The 15174-nt window shown below is 42.5% G+C and overlaps 1 protein-coding gene across 1 annotated transcript in view; it reads left to right on the top strand.

The window, feature by feature from the left end:
* The first annotated feature begins 248 nt into the window (after positions 1-248).
* Positions 249-15174, top strand: part of CTTNBP2NL (CTTNBP2 N-terminal like) — a 145702-nt gene continuing 130776 nt past the window's right edge. The window contains exon 1 of the mRNA XM_082247187.1: positions 249-379. The gene's annotated coding sequence lies outside the window, so the exon portion shown is untranslated. The remainder of the gene's footprint in view (positions 380-15174) is intronic.

Raw genomic sequence — 15174 nt, 5'->3', positions numbered from 1 at the left:
CTTTACCAGCACTTCCTCCTCGCAGTGTGTGGATATTGTTGTTCCCAGTACACTGTATATAAACAATGGTGTCCCCAGCCATCTGCCTGCAGGGATTGAGGTAAGGGGGGGGGGAGAGAAGGGAGAGGAGAAGTTAAAAGCAAACTAATGCCATTGTTTCCTCTCCCCTGTCAGCTGCCTCCAGCCCACCACAAGATGACAGAGAGGGAGAGCGGAGCTTGGAATGCACGGACCAATCACTTCGGCGGCCGCGCACAGCCAATCAGTGAGCTGTTTACATTGCGCCGTGTACAGGGCAGTCCTGATTGACTGAGGCTGCGAGGAAAGCTGGCTGGAGGCTGACTGGCTCCTGTTCTGTAACAAAGGAGGAGAAGTGGAAGTAAGACCCGGGCTTTCTATACTTCTACCTGGGGATGGGGGGTCCGGGGAGGGAGAGCGCACTGAGGGGGCTCTGGCTTCATACAATGCCCGCCTGGAGGGGCCTTGGCCGCCCGGCAGGATGCTGCCTTCCATTGGAAGTCATAGGGTGCCAGGATATAGTAGTAGTGCACGACTTGGGAGGGAGCCCACACTGGTATGGCTTATCATTCGCCTCATCCTGGGTAGGGGGGTTCCTATGTAAGAAGGGTGCTGCTGCCCTTTACTGATTGATGGATGCCATTGGTTGGCATATATGGGGCACCCAGTACTCTGCACTAAAGCACCAGGGTCCCTGCTTCAATGCCTGGCCAGGACACTGTCTGCATGGAGTTTGTATGTTCTTTCTCCCTGTCCTTGCATGGCTTTCCTCCCATACTCTAGTACAATAGTTGGCTGCATCTATGCATGTGGATAGGACGTTAGATTGTTAACTCTTTGAGCAAGGGACTGATGGGAACAATCATATCAGTGATACACATAGTATGTAAAGAGCTGCGTATATGGTCAACACTATATAAATACCTGGAGTGTGTGTGTGTGTGTGTGTGTGTATGTATGTGTGTATATATATATATATATATATATATATATATATATATATATATATATATATATATATATATATATATATATATATAATGTGTGTGTATATATGTATGTGTGTGTGTGTGTGTGTGTGTGTGTGTGTATATATATATATATGTGTATGTGTATGTGTGTGTGTGTGTATGTATGTGTATGTATATTATATATATATATATATATATATATAGCGAACAACACTCCGGAGTCCTCCAGGTACATGCAATTAGGCTATTCCCTCATATAGGAAAATCCCACATATACGAAAAAAAAGTCTAGGATTGCTGCACTCAATTTTTTTTTTAGAAAAAATATATACAAGTGCGTATGTGTGTGATAAATATGTATATAATAGTGAGGATTTATATAAATACTTGGAAGAGATGATATCAGCACATTTATTTACAAAAGCTGGATGTCCTATCTCTCTCTCTCCCTCTGTGTATCTATAAAAAATAATAATAACAATAATAATAGCATTATTAATATTTAATTATTATGGATTTACATAGCGCCAGCAGTGTGCACAGTCTGTGCAAGTAAAGGCAGACAGTACTCTTACTATATGATGCAATACAAGAAGAATGTGAGGGCCCTGCTTGTTTTCTTCTTCATTCATAAAATAAATAAAAAAAAAAAAAAAATTATATATATATATATATATTAGGGAAATTGTAACTATATGTGTCATTATTTACAAAATATTCTTTACGAAATTGTGTGTGTGTATATATATAATATACACACACACACACACACACACACACACACACACACACACACACACTTTTGTAAATAATGACACATTTAGCTACAATTTCCCTATGTATTTCAACCTTTGGGACATCCTGTATTATATATATATATACACACAGTAAACCCCCCTCCATTGCGGGGGTTACGTTCCAGACCCAGCCACGAAAAGTGAAAATCCGCAAAATTGAAAAACCCTATAAAAACGCATTGTAGGCATGTTTTTTTTACTGTCACTGTACGGAGCGGCCGCCACGGACTTCATAACATTGAAGTCTATGCAGGTTGCTCCGGGTCGCCCCAAAGAAGCTCCGGACTCTTTTTCTAAGTCGGAGCGACTTGTGTCGCTCCTATTAGAACGGGTCCACAGCTTCTCTATGGCAGGCGACCTACGGCGACCTGTCAGGCGACCAGGTCGCCTGACAGGTCACCCCAGTGTGAACGGGGACACTTTTATAACAACTCATTTAAACACATAAAAGATACTGAGAGACCTAGCAAGAGCTATGGAAAACACAAAAATATATATATATATATACATACATATATACATATAATATATATATATTTTTTTTCAGAGTATGATGTACCCTATATTGCACTCCTGTCTGGTGTACTCCTCTTGTACAATGAGTACAAAAGACAGGCCAGTTAAATGCGTATGCTATAGAGTCACCGCACTCCGAAGTCTCTTGGGTTTTCTGATTTCCGAGTGCAGTGATCTACAAGGGCCTATTGTTACTAGCACAGTGTGTTGTTTTAAAGCAGTAATAAACCAAAGAAGCAAACATTTTTTAGACTGCAGCTTACCAATTCCTAGATGTGATGGCTGGATTTGTTTTCATTTTTAACCTTTTTTTTCTTTTATTTTCTTCTGGTGATCTGGCCAGTAAGTCTGTTGTTTTTAAACAGAACAAGCTCTCCAGCAAATGTATCAGTGTTAAGACAAACCCTTTACCACTGGTGCTTACAGTGATCAGCTTTTATTATTTATGTAAAACTTTTTTTATCCCAAGATAAAAAAAAATGTTTTGCTGTTCTTGCAAGGGTCTGGCTGCAATTTGTTAGTGTATTTAAATCTGCTAGTCCATATAACACCTCCCCCCCCCTCCTGTGCTCCTTCATCTAGAGTGGGGTCACTCTAATACAGGAGGTATGTTACTGGCCAGATCACCAGGTGAAAAACTGCATAAAAAAAGAAAACTTACGCAGCCACCACATCTAGTGATTTTTTTTTTTTTTTTGGTTTTGTTTCTTATTCCACTTTGTTTGTCCTCCTATTGCAAAGTTTAGGTAAATCTAATGGTGGCCATATTTTATTTATTTATTTATTTATTTATTTATTTCAGGTACTTGTATATCGCTGTCAATTTACGCAGCGCTTTTACATATACATTGTACATTCACATTAGTCCCTGCCCTCAAGGAGCTTACAATCTAAGGTCCCTATCTCAGATACATATACAGTAGGGCCATTTTTTTTTATACAGGATCCAAATAACCTACCAGCATGTCTTTGGAGTGTGGGAGGAAACCGGAGTACCCGGAGGAAACCCACGCAGGCACAGGGAGAACATGCAAACTCCAGGCAGATAGTGTCATGGTTGAGATTCGAACCAACAACCCTCTTGCTGCTATTTGAAAGTGCAAACAACTACACCACTGTGCCGCCCTATATACTCTTCAATTGCATTATACAAAATGATCTGATAGGCGTAACTTCCATTTCGATCAATTCAAATTCAGTTTAAATCAAATTCAATCGGCTAGGGTAAAAATGTATCAGTCAGCATTAAAATGCATTGCCTATGAATTATTTCTATCGATCAGATTATGAGATTGCATGGTGATTGGTAATTTACGATTGATCCTCCAACAGTCGATTTAAAATCCACTTGCCTGTGTTTGTCATAATGATGGAACGGGTTGTTGACTACAGATCTTATTCCTAACAGAAGAGAAACTCATTTTATCAAAGCTTGTATGGCAGCTGCTAAACCCACCACACGCCTTCCAATCTCTCTGCACTCGGTAATTTGGATCTGCCAGCAGCTATGTAGTGAAGGGCCTCTTAGATTGGATGTAGATTGATTACATAGTTTCGGAAAGGTCCTCATATGACAGAGTTTTGGTAAAACTAAAGTTGATTGTACAGTCAAATTGTAATGTCTAAGGTGACTTAAGGTTGTGTTTATGCCTTTGCACAGGAGGGCTCCACAAATTGAAATCCATTTATTTAAACTGCGCCTGTTCACAATAGTAAGCTCTGCCGCTTGTAGCGTTTTACCCGTTGTCTGAAGTACAAGAGCTTCTTTTTGAACAGATTGGTCCATACTAAAGCCCCGTACACGCAATCAGATTATCGAACGATCTGTCGTCCGTTTTTTGTGGCATGCTAGTCTGATGTGGAAAGTGAAGAGGTTATTTTCATACGAATTTTCCCGTATGACAGAATTCTACTTCAGAAGTGATGTCATGTGCTGGATTGTTTTGTATGTGTTCTTTCCTCTCTGAGCATGCCTAGTCTTGCTCTTAAGATTTTTTTCCGTCAAACTGTACTAATGACACGAAAATCGGATGTTGTGTTGACGGACGATAAAAATGTTATAGCATGCACATCAGGATTTTTTCAGCCGAAAAGTCGGAGTCGGCTGTTGAAAGCACCGTACTAACAATCCGAAAATCGGCAGATCGGTCGGACGAAATTTCCCTTCAAATTTTCTTACCGTGTTTACGAACCTTTAGTTCCATACAATTCAGTGTGTGTGATCCTGAAAATGTGACACAAGCGTTTTTATGCACATATGTATGCGTGTTTTTCAAGCGTTTCTCTGCCTAACAGCTAGGCTCCTCCTCCTCTGCCAGAAACGTACAAAACGCATGAAAAAAAAATGCTTCAGAAATGCGTGTATGCGTGTGACAAAATGCACAAATAGGGAAGAAAAAGTTGTTGGCAAATACGCTGTGCTCAGATGTACAAGGTCTGAACAATCAGATTGTAGAGTGTATGGCCAGCTTTAGGCAGTTAACACAGACCAGTAACCCCATTGTTAGATTTAGGCTAGGTTCACACTAAAAATGAATATTCTGGGCTGAAACAGAAAATTCAGGATGCCCTTGGCCGAAAACCAAAAATTACTTTTTCCCCCCAAATTATACGTTTTAAAAGCTACTTCACACAAATGCTATAAGGCAAGTGTGTACCAATTTCAAGTATAGTTCAGGCAGGATGTGGGCAACATCTTAAACAACCGTCAAGTATTCTGCCATCATGTTCTTCTCACGAGAGAGAGGGAGAGAATATATATATATATATATATATATATATATATATATATATATATATATATATATATATATATATATATATATATATATATATATATATATACCAGAGTAGGAAGCAGTGATACTAACAAGCGTCTTCTGATCAGCCGGCGGCGCGCTCTGTAACACCTATACAGAGGGCAAAGGGCGCGCACAGACTTCTGCTCCAGTCTCGATAGCTACGGTAAGTCCCGGGTCGTAGTTGTCTGTGGTCGTAGTGTGTGTCTACAATGGCAGTGTCAGTGAGGGCTGTGAGCCCTCTGTATGTTTGGGAGATCAGAGCAGGCTGGGGGCACCACAAGTGTCAGCAGTCCCTGTACAGTCTGTGACAGAGTTTACCGATCTGCAGCAGCACAGATTAGTCAGATTACAGAATCGCAGCAGCACAGATTAGTCAGATTACAGAATCGCAGCAGCACAGAGCACAATAAGGGAGAAGGTGGATGGAGACATTCTGCAATGGGCGCAGAAGAGGACGAGGAAGATCCTCCTCCACTCTGCATTCTGGGTCCTCTCCTCGGGACGTCAATGGCTGCTAGACGCCAGTCGGCTGGCCATCCTAGCAACCAGTGTAGCTCACACCAAAGTGCCCGGCGGAGGAACAAAGCGGAGATGCCCGCCTGACATAGTTCATACACTTCACCTGCACTGTGCCACCCTTCTGCGGCCATTCATTTTTGGCATCTTTAACCCGTTTTCGGACTAAATGGGATAGGCCCATTTTCGGCCGAAAATTTTGATTGCCGAAATTTCGGTGCACCACTAGTTTACACATATGTGGTTGGTGCATAGCATGTTTGCAGGGACACAGCAGCCTATTCATTTGAATGTGCTGCTGTCATACAGAAAAGGTTCCTGCACCTTTTGAAAACTGCAGCTGCCCCGAAACCAGCTGACACGTTTGCACTAGGGATCGACCATTTATTGGTGGGGCAGATTATCTGAGGACGACATTCCTTTTTTTTTTTTTTTTTTTTGAAGTATCGGTCACAAACCTGCCCTGATATTGCTTCAAGTGGTTGCACCGGAGTGATGCCTGCAGCTACAGGCATCGCCCTGGTACTGTTTTTTTTTTTTTTTTAGAGTAGACGGTAGGCTTTCTTAATCAGCCGCTCGGCTGTTATTACAAGCAGCAAGAAGGGACCGTCTCCCCCCAATGAGGCTCGAGCGACCAGTCACCACGTCCGCCAGCTGGCCAAAGACCCGAACAAAGCCGAATCTGCTCTGATCAGGTCTCCGGTGTAGTTACCCAGAAGCAATGTCAGGGCATCACTTCTGGTTACTGAAAAATTAAAGGCACGAGATTAAAAAAAATGACAGTATTCAAAGCAGCCAAACTTGGCGTTTTTAAATTCTTTTAAGTGCAGAGGAGCGGTTTGGGGACCCCAGGTCCCTCCATAAAGAGTACCTGTCACTGCCTATTACTGTCACAAAGGATGTTTACATTCCTTGTGACAGCAATAAAAGTGATCCAAAAAAATTTTTTTAGAACAGTGTCAAAATTAAAAAATTTAAATGTACAAAATATCCACATCTAATGGTGGCTGGAAAATCGGTATCGGCCCTGAAAAAACGATAATCAGTTAACCCCTAGTTTGCACCATGCGATTTCATGCACCTGAAGACGTGCTGTTTTCTCTGATGCATGTAGGTGGCATTAGGAATTAATTGTAACCTCGCATGTCTGCAAAAGAGCAGCATGTTTTGGCGGATGCGGGAATGCATGGGATTTAAGTACTTTCCCGCACCCACAACAGTGTGAACCTAGCTTTAGAGCTTGTTCACAATGGCTCCATGGCAGGGCTTCCCCCCCATTGACACAGAAAATCAAGCTATGTTCTGTCCTGCAGGAAAGAAAATCTGTCCATCTATTGCTGGCTTTAAAGCGGATTTCGGCCTCAAATACCTTTTTTTTAACTAAAAATACCCCTATAATACTAACCAATCGCCCTTTACAGAACCGCTATTCTCATACTTACAAGGTGTAGAATATTGGATTTTAGTCAAAATCTTACTTTTAAAAACGCTGTCTGGGTGCGGCCATCTTGGATGTGGGCATCTGAAGCCGCAGTGTAATCTGCTGTGTCCTTCTTCCTGATTCCAGGAATGTTCTGGGAGTTCTTCCTGATTCCAGCCTCCTGGGAGTGATGACAAACAGCTCCCAGGATGCAATGCAAAGGCGGAAGTGATGTCGGTGGCCGCGGCCACAGAGGGGGGAGAAGGAGGAAGTACAATAAAAAATGCCCTGAAAATAAGGTAAGGGACCCCTGAAAAAAATTGAAAATGCCCAATTGTTGATCAGCATAGCGAGCACTCCAGGAATCACTAAAGTTGCAAAATAGGCAGGAACTCCACTTTAAGTGGTGTATGCACACTGACACAAAAGACAGCACAAGCGATGTGGATGCAGGGATCTCTCCCACTGTGCTAATGTATGCTGACATCGGCTGCAGACGCTGATCGGATGCTGATTTTCCAGCATGGCCATCAACAAAAGCTGGTCGTGGGACCGACTTCTGTTGGAACAGAGAAGGGTACACACGTAGTCGGCCAGCTGTATGTGTATACCCAGCTTTACCTAAACAGTCTATTCATTGTCACATGACCTATGGTGATTGCACAATTAGATTGTGATATGCATAGCCAGATTGAAACTATAAACTGCTTTTGTATAGGTGCGGATTTAAAGTGTACAGTGGTCTCTACAAGGATCGTATCTGTCAGAAGAAGAAAAGGGAAATGAGTCTCAAAAACAGAAGTATATTTCAGAAAGCCATTTTTTTTTTTTGTTTTGTATGAAGTTGGTGTTGGTTAAAAAAAAAAAAAGCTGGTCAGATAGTTACTGGCTGTGTACCATTGAAAATATTTCCTTTTGCTTCCTGGTCAGGAAATACTTTTGTATTTTGACGTGAGAAGAAAGCAAAGTGAAAGTCCCCTCTTAGACAATTGTTCTGGTGACAACCGTAGCAATTCTTACTTTCCATCACTTTTTGTCCCGATGACTTTGGTCACCAGGACACATAATAGGGGGTGAATCTTCCCAGCAGGGGGCAGAGGTAGCGAAAAAAACCTGACAGGGGCTCTAACCGGCTAGTATTCTGTTTACTAGTAAAATAAATAAAAAAAAAATACATATTTAAAAATAAAAGGCTCACAATAAAAATAAATAAAAATTCTACATGTCCTGTGTACAATGTGGACAGAATGCTCTTTGATCTGTGGTGTTTTATTTATTTTTCTTGTGTGTTTGGTTTTTTTTTTTACATTTTTTATTTTATACTTTTCAAAGTTTGTTAATTCTTGCGCCTTGCATGGTGCTGGAGTTTTGGTTCTACATCTACTTATGGGTGCTCCCTGGACATGTGATATGCCCTATACTATAGTCATGACATAAGCTCCCTGGTACATTGACAGTTTCTAGGCTGGTAGGTGCATTTGCAACCTGCAGCAAGTTTGCATGTAAGAAGCAGGATTGGGTATCCTAAATTGACAGGTTCTGCATATACACACACTAAAGAATCCTGCCAAGGACTGAACGTTCCAGGGTGGGCCATACTGGGGGGATTATCAGGTTAAGAAGAAAAGGTAGGCTATGCTGGGGTGAATGGAACCACATTGCTTTGTTTACAGGGATCTTGGATAGAGGGTATAAAATATATGCACTATAATATTAATACTTATTGGTGCTTACTTTAGTATGTTTAGACATGTTAGTACAGGCTTTATCAACCACGGTTCCATGAAACCCTGGGGTTCCTTCAGAGGGTAATTACCCACTTCAGCTCCGGAAGGTTTTAGCCCCTTAATGACCAGGCCATTTTTTTTGCGATACGGCACTACGTTGTTTAAACTGACAATTGCGCGGACATGCAGCACTACCCAAATAAAATGAATGTCTCCCCCCCAAATTAGAGCTTTCTTTTGGTGGTATTTGATCACCTCTCCGGTTTTTTTATTTTTTGTGCTATAAACAAAAAAAGAACCACCATTTTGAGAATTCATCAATTTAGGCCAATGTGTATTCTGCTACATTTTGTTTTGGTAAAAAAAAAATCCCAGATAGGCTCCTTTCACAAGGCCGCTCCGTGTGAAAGGTCCGCTGCGGGACTTTTTTTTTTTTTTTTTTTTACCACGGAGCGGATGACATTTCTGTCATCCGCTCCGTGTGCCCGAATATCATCCCATCCGTTTGCGGATGATATGCGGACATAATGTATGTCTATGGCACTGCGGATGTCAGCGGATGACACCGCTTACATCCGATTTTCCTTCCTTTCCGTGTTTTACACGGAAGAAAAAATGGGTTCTGTTCCATTTGTAAAAACGGAACAGAACTGAATGGAGGAAAATCGGGTGTCAGCGGGTGGTATTCCGCTGACACCCGCAGTGCCATTCACTTACATTATGTCCGCAAATCATCCGCAAACGGATTGGATGATTTGCGGACACACGGAGCGGCCGTGTGAAAGGAGCCAAAGTGTATATTGATTGGTTTGCCCAAAAGTTATTGCGTTATGGGATACATTTTATGGACTTTTTATTGTTTTACTAGTAATAGCGGCGATCAACGTTTTTTTTTTTTTTTTTTTGCGGGACTGCGATATTGCGGTGGACAAATCCGACACTAAGCGACTCTTTTTGGGGAACAGTGACACCAATACAGGGATCAGTGCTAAAAAAAAAAATTGCACTGTTACTGTATAAATGACACTGGCAGTGAGGGGGTTATGTGTGCTCCTAGGTAGTGCTTTCTAACTGTGGGGGGTAGTGGATGTACTAGAGGAAAAGAGATCTGTGTTTCAGCTTAGCTAGCTGAAACACAAAATCTCCCTTTTCCTCTCTGAAAGAACAGCGGTCTGCCTTGTTTACATAGGTAGACTGTCGTTTTGTCATTCCGCCAAACAGCAGGAGTTGCTCCGAAATCCCGTGCACAAAATCACGTTCGTAATTTTGTGCAGCCGGGCCGCCCCCTGCTACAATGTATTTGCGGCAGGTGGTCCGGAAGGGGTTAATCAGTTTCCACCCCCTTGCTAATGCTTTCAGAAATTTTTGCCTTTTAAATAAATTATCACTAACACAAATCTTTAGGTCTCAGTAAGAGGCTACAGTAAGAGGCTATTCTTCCCACTGATCATTAATGTACGACGTGTTCATTCACTGACCATCAGTGTTAGGAACATTCCTCCCATTGACCACCAGTGTAATGGGGCCCTTCTCTTGCTGGCTACCAGTGTAATGGGGCCCTTCTCTTGCTGACCACCAGTGTAATGGGGCCCTTCTCTTGCTGGCTACCAGTGTAATGGTGCCCTTCTCTTGCTGACCACCAGTGTAATGGGGCCCTTCTCTTGCTGACCACCAGTGTAATGGGGCCCTTCTCTTGCTGACCACCAGTGTAATGGGGCCCTACTCTTGCTGACCACCAGTGTAATGGGGTCCTTCTCTTGCTGACCACCAGTGTAATGGGGTCCTTCTCTTGCTGACCACCAGTGTAATGGGGCCCTTCTCTTGCTGACCACCAGTGTAATGGGGCCCTTCTCTTGCTGACCACCAGTGTAATGGGGCCCTTCTCTTGCTGACCACCAGTGTAATGGGGCCCTTCTCTTGCTGACCACCAGTGTAATGGGGCCCTTCTCTTGCTGACCACCAGTGTAATGGGGCCCTTCTCTTGCTGACCACCAGTGTAATGGGGCCCTTCTCTTGCTGACCACCAGTGTAATGGGGCCCTTTTCTTGCTGACCACCAGTGTAATGGGGCCCTTCTCTTGCTGACCACCAGTGTAATGGGGCCCTTCTCTTGCTGGCCACCAGTGTAATGGGGCCCTTCTCTTGCTGGCCACCAGTGTAATGGGGCCCTTCTCTTGCTGGCTACCATTGTAATGGGGCCCTTCTCTTGCTGACCACCAGTGTAATGGGGTCCTTCTCTTGCTGACCACCAGTGTAATGGGGCCCTTCTCTTGCTGACCACCAGTGTAATGGGGCCCTTCTCTTGCTGACCACCAGTGTAATGGGGCCCTTCTCTTGCTGACCACCAGTGTAATGGGGCCCTTCTCTTGCTGGCTACCAGTGTAATGGGGCCCTACTCTTGCTGACCACCAGTGTAATGGGGTCCTTCTCTTGCTGACCACCAGTGTAATGGGGCCCTTCTCTTGCTGGCCACCAGTGTAATGGGGCCCTTCTCTTGCTGGCCACCAGTGTAATGGGGCCCTTCTCTTGCTGGCCACCAGTGTAATGGGGCCCTTCTCTTGCTGGCCACCAGTGTAATGGGGCCCTTCTCTTGCTGGCCACCAGTGTAATGGGGCCCTACTCTGAAAGAACAAGGCAGAGCTCTGTTCTGTCAGCAGGCATCTGATGGAGTTTTGTTCCCAATGCAGGGAATAAAATCTACCACATCTTAGTAAAAACTGTACATAGTACACACAAAAAGACTGGTTAGGCACACATTTAACCCTTAGATTGCCCTAAATGTTTAACCCCTTCCTAGTGTTATTAGTACTGTGTTTTTAGCACTGATCACTGTATTGGTGTCACCAATCAATATACACTTATTGGGATTTTTATGGCCTAAATTAAATGTTTTTTTTATATTTTTTATTTTTGAAATATTTTATATATTTTTTTTGAGAAGAAAAAAAAATATGTATGTAGAATTATTATTATTATTATTTTTTTTTTTTGTGTTATAACGCAAAGAAAAACAGATTATCAAATACCAAAAAAGAGAGCTCTATTTCTGGGAGAAGGATGTAAATGTAATTTATGTACAGTGTTGCATGACGGTTGTCAATTGTCAGTTAGACTCGATGCCGTATAGCAAAAAATGGCCTGGTCATGAAGGGGGGTAAATCTTCCGGAGGGTAAGTGGATAACAATGCTGCTGCCATAATGACGCACACAGGGCTACATCATCCTCTGGGGCTGAGGATCGTGGTAAAAACCAGATGGGGTTGTAATCCTTCCCAGCTCTATCTAAAACAACCACTACAAAAAAAAAGAAGTTTAAATTGTTTAAAGCTGTGCAGAATTCTAGAACTGGTATCAGTGTGTCACTGAGGTCACATCTGTTTCATTAAATTTTCTAGAAATAGTTGGAAACTAGCTGTCCATCTCTGCTGCTGTTACATTAGAGAATTAGCATAGGAGAAATGATTTGCATATGCTAAATCTAATATGCTAATGTTGTTCTGGATACGGTAGAGCGGCTTCACGGCTAATTTAAGATAAAAAAATTTGCCTATGCCAATTCTGTCAGCTATAAACTAATTTATTATAATATGGTTCTGATTGATGCTGCACGGTACATATCATGATCACCCTTTGCCCTGCCTTGATATTGGTCTGTTTGCAGGAATCTACCAACAAACCTTACATACGGTACATAGCAGTATTTCAAGTAGATTTATGACTTTTTAAATGCTTTCTGGAAGATGTCTGCATAGTAAATAGGACGAGTGCTAGAAGCCCAATGCCATTTAATGGCCAGGTGTCAGCTTTGCTCTGTTTTTGTAATGAAATTGTAGCTACTTGTGTCCAGCAGAGAGCGGTTTCTCTGCCGAGACGTAAGTGGTAGTGAAATGTACCTAATATTTTCCAGACAGGCTGGTAAAATTAAAATGCGCTGCTATTAATAGCTCTCATTTTTAGTGCCGCTGGAGCCGACTTGCAGCCAGCACAAATCTACAAGATTTCTTCCCTGTAAAGTCGTGACGGTTACAGGTGGTCTGATATTCCATTTTGCTGGGGGTTTTTTCTAGGTAAAATGACCTTTTGTTGCTCAAGATTTTAGCTGTAATGTAAAATGCATATATTTTCTTTTATTTGAATATTTTAGCTGTTTACAATGAGGTCATTTTCTGTAGATCCTACATCAGTTGTTCAGGGTTTGCCATACACATAACCAGGGATATCTGAAGGATCCAGATGTTTACTATCTTTTCAAAAGTGTAAGGCCCCTTTCACACATGCGGACCGTTCAGTTTTTCAGGAGGATCTGAACGGATGCCCCATGCATCACTATGGGGCAGCGGATGTCAGCGGAGACATGTCCGCTGACATCCGATCCAATCCTGTCCGTCAAATCCGGACGGATGGAAACCCTATTGACGGATCGGATGAGAACGGACAGGGGGTCTGTTCTCATCCGATTCCCCCATAGAGGACAGCAGGGATCTGACACCTCCGTCTCTGCACACAGAGCAGAGACGGAGCTGTGATCCACCTGCTCAGCAGGGATCAGTGGATCAATCCACCGCGGGCAGAATGGCTCCGTCGAGGGAACGGAGCCGTGTGAAGGGGGCCTTAGAGCATCATCATGCAGTGAAACCATTGTAAAAGCTGGCCATACATTGTACAATTTTCCTTTTAGATGTAGCAAAATCATAGACTATGAGGTCAATACTAAACACTTTGTATGCAGTCAGGAGGCCCTTGCACTACATAGGTTGAAGGTAAATCTAAAGGAAATTGAACAAGAAATTTGCATAATGTATGGCAAGATTTGTAGGGGGCTTTGGTTCATCAGAATAGTTTAAATTCTCCCATAGATATTCCTATTATCTAAAATGATATAAAGCTGGACATAGACTAGTAGATTTTTGAACAAGCATTTGTAAGGGAATTCACTGGACATACAGAGACTTGAAAATGTTTGCTTTTATCATATGATTTTGAAACAAATGTAACTTTCTGAATAAAAATCACATACAGTGTTAGAAGTTTGTTTGTTCGGGTATCGACGTAACAGGTAGCAAAATTGGTGAAAGTTCTGATTTATCAGGAGAGACTTCAGGAACTTAGTGGAGGTCCACCCAAAAGGGGAAGCTCTGCTTGTTTGTACCCTCCCCCTCTCCACTGCCACCTTTGGCACTTTTTTTTGGGGGGGGTACCTGGTTTTGACAAGTCATTGCTCCCACTTCTGGAATTTTAGTGTTAGGGGGGCTGTTGCACACAGAAGGCTTTTTATCTTAATGCATTAAGATAAAAAATCTTCTGACTTTATAACCACTTTAAGTGTAAATTGGTGTAGTTGGAAAACTCCAGGATTACACACTTCAAGTGTCCCCTTTCAGGCTTGGTTCACACTGGGGCGGCTTCAAAGTCGCCCAACTCTAAAGCCGCCCCCTACAGCGCGACTTCAGTGCGGCTTGCAAACGATTTATTTAATAGAAGTCAATGCAAGCCGCTCCGAAGTCGCCCTCAAGTAGTGCAGGAACCTTTTTCTTAGTCAGAGTGATTCGAGTCGCTCCAATTAGAACGGTTCCATTGCACTGAATGGAGCATGACTTGTCAGTCTCCCCAGTGTGAACCGAGCCTCAGAATGAGAGCAGGTAATTAGCATTTGACTATTTTCACACATTTACAAGACCGTTTGTCAGAGTCTATATTTGTTTTCTGAGGATTTTGCCAGCATTAAAAAAAAAACAATCAGATACACTTTGCTTAACAAATGACTGGAAAACACTAAATTGGTAAGAAGCTGAGCTGTCAGTAAATCTATAGATGACCTGACCAAAGCGCGCTGTGCTAAGAAAACTGGTATGGGGCTGTTTCCTCACACACAGGTGACGTCATGTCCGCAAGAGAACCATTAAAGCTGATTTCTGATGGCTGTAAATGTAGGGAAATGAGCAAAAATAAATCTGGTCTCTAAAAATGTGTTATCTTGCTTCTAGATTTTAAAATATAGCGATAAAGCCAATTGACATGTTTTGTGTGGTTTAAGGGCCCGTAAAACGCCATATGGGGAAAGGAGCATTCTATGCATGTTTCCAGCACAAGCAATATTTGGCAAATTGGCACATTCTAATATATATGAAACATTGTGATATATTGTTAGAGAAAACTCCACCATACTGTATTTAGGATGTGCTGCCCTGCATGGTCCTATTTAGGTCAGTTGATTGTGACTGAAACACAGTGCAGCTCAGCAGACAGGAAAATGCAGGATGACGCATGTTGCTGGGACATGCACTGGCACATAGGTTATGGTGTGAACAAGCACTAAACCTCTAGTCTAGGATAATGACTTCTTTAAAAGGAGGGTGATTAGAGTGTAGTGTTTCAGCACTTCAGGTTTAGGTTTTACTTCCCTTGTAAA

This window comes from Pelophylax lessonae, assembly GCF_965119305.1.
Source record: "Pelophylax lessonae genome assembly, chromosome: 2".
Classification (NCBI taxonomy): domain Eukaryota; kingdom Metazoa; phylum Chordata; class Amphibia; order Anura; family Ranidae; genus Pelophylax; species Pelophylax lessonae.
The sequence above is the reverse complement of the archived record's forward strand: the minus strand, read 5'-3'. Positions and strand labels throughout refer to the sequence as shown.